We start from the raw sequence: 3,427 nt of genomic DNA, 5'->3' as shown, positions 1-3,427 counted from the left end.
GGTGAGATTTCTTTTTTTTTTAAATTGAAAAAATCTTTATTTTCAGATTATTACAATTTTTTCTCCTTTTTCCCCCCATAGCTCCCCTCCACCCGGTTCCCACCCCACCATCTGCCCTTACCGTCCCCCGCACTGTCCTCAACCATAGGTATACGGTTTTTGTCCAGTCTCTTCCCGCACTCCCCACACCCCTTATCCCCTGAGAATTATCAGTCCACTCCCTTTCTATGCCCCTGATTCTATTATATTCACTAGTTTATTCTGTTCCTCAGATTTTTAATTCACTTGATTTTTAGATTCACTTGTTGATAGATATGTATTTGTTGTTCATAATTTTTATCTTTACTTTTTTTTCTTCTTCCTCTTCTTAAAGAATACCTTTCAGCATTTCATATAATACTGGTTTGGTGGTGATGAACTCCTTTACCTTTTTCGTATCTGTGAAGCTCTTTATCTGACCTTCAATTCTGAATGATAGCTTTTCTGGGTAGAGTAATCTTGGTTGTAGGTTCTTGCTATTCATCACGTTGAATATTTCTTGCCATTCCTGTCTGGCCTGCATAGTTTCTGTTGAGAAATCAGCTGACAATCGTATGGGTGCTCCCTTTTAGGTAATTAACTGTTTTTCTCTTGCTGCTTTTAATCTCTCTATGTCTTTTGTTCTTGGCATTGTAATTATGATGTGTCTTGGTGTGGTCCTCTTTGGATTCCTTTTATTTGTGGTTCTGTGCACTTCCTGGACTTGTAAGTCTATTTCTTTCACCAGGTGGGGGAAGTTTTCAGTCATTATTTCTTTAAATAGGTTTTCAGTGTCTTGCTCTCTCTCTTCTTCTGGCACCCCCATAATTCTGATGTTGGTACACTTGAAGTTGTCCCAGAGGCTTCCTACACTATCTTCAAATTTTTGGATTCTTTTTGCTTTTTGCTTTTCCGGTTGAGTGTTTTTTGCTTCTTTGTATTTCAAATCTTTGACTTGATTCTTGCGTTCCTCTAGGGTACTGTTGAATCTCTGTATATTATTCTTTATTTCAGTCAGTGTATTTCAGTCAGTGTATGCTTAATTTCTAGTTGGTCCTTTTTCATATCCTTGAGGGTCTCACTAAATTTATTGGCCTTTTCTAGGAAATTCTTGAAAAACCTTATAACCGTGGTTTTGAACTCTATATCCAGTCGTTTTCCTCCATTTCTTTCGTTTGTGATCTATTTTTTTGTCTCTGCATTTTTGCTGCTTCCCTGAGTTGGTAGGGTAGCTTTGTGTGCTAGGTGTCCTATATGGCCCAGTGGGTCAGCCTCCCCAGTTACCTGAGGTGGACACTCTTGGTGCATCCCTTTGTGGAATGTGTGTACAGCCTTGTTGTAGTTAAGTCTTGATTGTTGTTGGTATCACTGGGAGGAATTGACCTCCAGGCCAGTTGGCTGTGAGGATCAGCTGTGTCTACGCCAGGAGAACTTCTGTGCTGGAGACAGCCTTATGAGACAAGACTTGCAAAATTGCAAAAACCTCTGTGCTCAGCTTGGATGGGGCGGAGTCTCAGGACTGAGCAGACAGTCTTGGCTTCCCGTCAGCCCTGCCCTATGAGGCCCCTGGGTCATAGTGTCCCTCGGTAATCGCTGCAAGAACCTCTGAAAGAAAGCTGCCCTCGAGTTTCGCTCACTGCCAGACAGTTTAGTTTCTCCACCAATGAATCTGGATTCCCAGATTCTCGCCTGGAACTGGAGTTCAGTGCAGTCAGGAGCTTCCGGTTCACTCCAGCTAGAGAAAGCCAGTGGCTACCTCAGCAGTCAGTCCTCTCTGCGTGCACTTACGTGCGCGCCTCCAGACCCCAGCCCTCTGCGGCTCCCCCAAGTCTCCAGGTGTCTTTCTCTCTATATGACAGTCCAGACTCCTCCCGTATAAGCCTGGGTCCACAGGGGCTTGCCTGGAACTGGGGTTCAGTGCAGTCGGAACTGGGGTTCAGTGCAATCGGGAGCTTCCTTCTTCCTCCCGCCAGAGAAAGCCAGCCAGGCACTCAGCCGCCCTTCCTCTGCGCGCATGTCTCCGTACCTCAGACCTTTGCAGCTCCTCTGATTCTCCGTGAGCTTTTCTCTTTCCTTCTAGTTATAGAATTTCCACTCAACCAGCTTTCCTGTGGTTCTGGATGATGTCCGTTCTGTCTTTTAGTTGTAGTTTTGAAATTGTTGCGTGAGGCAACAGTTTAGGTGCTTACCTATGCCACCATCTTGGTTTCTCCCTATCTATCTATCAGGTGAGATTTCTTAAATCTTCTTTTATTCCAAGGATGTTTAATATATATTATCACTGTGCCTGACTCTGTGTGAGATGCACTGGGAAAAATAAAGAAAATGACAAGGCCAGCACGTAAAAGTTTTCATCCAAGAAGTATTTGGAGCCCTGACTGGTTTGGCTCAGTGGATAGAGCACCAGCCTGTGAACTCAAGGGTCCTGGGTTTGATTCTGGTCAAGGGCATGTACCTTGGTTGCGGGCACATGCCCAGTGGGGAGTGTGCAGGGGGCAGCTGATCGATGTTTCTCTCTCATCGATGTTTCTGACTATCCCTCTCCCTTCCTCTCTGTAATCAATAAAATCAATAAAATATATTTTTTTAAAAAGAAGTAGTTGGAAAACTAAGAAGATTTATCTCAAAGAATCTCTTTTTTCTATTACTCAAACAATTGCAAGATCTTTTGAAGTTATGTGGGCAGGAACCCGCGACATGTTTGGTAATGAACTGTTATGATTGTAGACCAGGGAGGATAAAATTATCGTTAAAGGACAATTTATACACATGATGCAGTGACCTAACTCTGGTTGTGATGGCCCACAGAATAGTTGCAGAATAACAAACCTCTCCAAAATATGTTGTTGTAAAAACAATAATTCATTATTATGTCTCCTAGTTTTGCAGGTTTTCTGCACTCATGTGGGTAGTGTATTTTGTGGCCTTAACCAGATTGTAGTGGGAGGTAAAGTTTTCTGATGGGTGCTTTCCTCATGTCTCACACTTCACTTGAGCTGGATGAAAGAGCTGGGGACTGGCTGGTTGTTTCTCTTTACAAAACCTTCATAGCTGTCTTAGACCTCATCAGCTCACTTAGGTTTCATGGCTGCCATAGTGATCTCTTGAAAAGGCCCAAGCAGAAGGTGCAAGGTATAATAGGACCTAGCTCTAGAAGTCATGCTGTGCCACTCCCTTCACATCCTAGTGTTCAAAGGTGAGTCAGAGAGACAGCTATAATCACGTGGAGGAGACTACACTAGGGCAGGGGTATGTTGACTTGTGGTTCATAGCAATCATCCTAAGAGACTAGCTACTGCTCCACCGTCAGGCCCCAGAGACGTTCACACTTCCCACAAACCCAAAACACTGACCACTTTCTAAGGAATTTCCAAATCTAATACAATTGCAGCAACAAGCTTGGGACAGA

Source organism: Eptesicus fuscus, chromosome 21, assembly GCF_027574615.1.
Source record: "Eptesicus fuscus isolate TK198812 chromosome 21, DD_ASM_mEF_20220401, whole genome shotgun sequence".
NCBI lineage: Eukaryota > Metazoa > Chordata > Mammalia > Chiroptera > Vespertilionidae > Eptesicus > Eptesicus fuscus.
Note: the sequence above shows the minus strand (reverse complement) of the source record.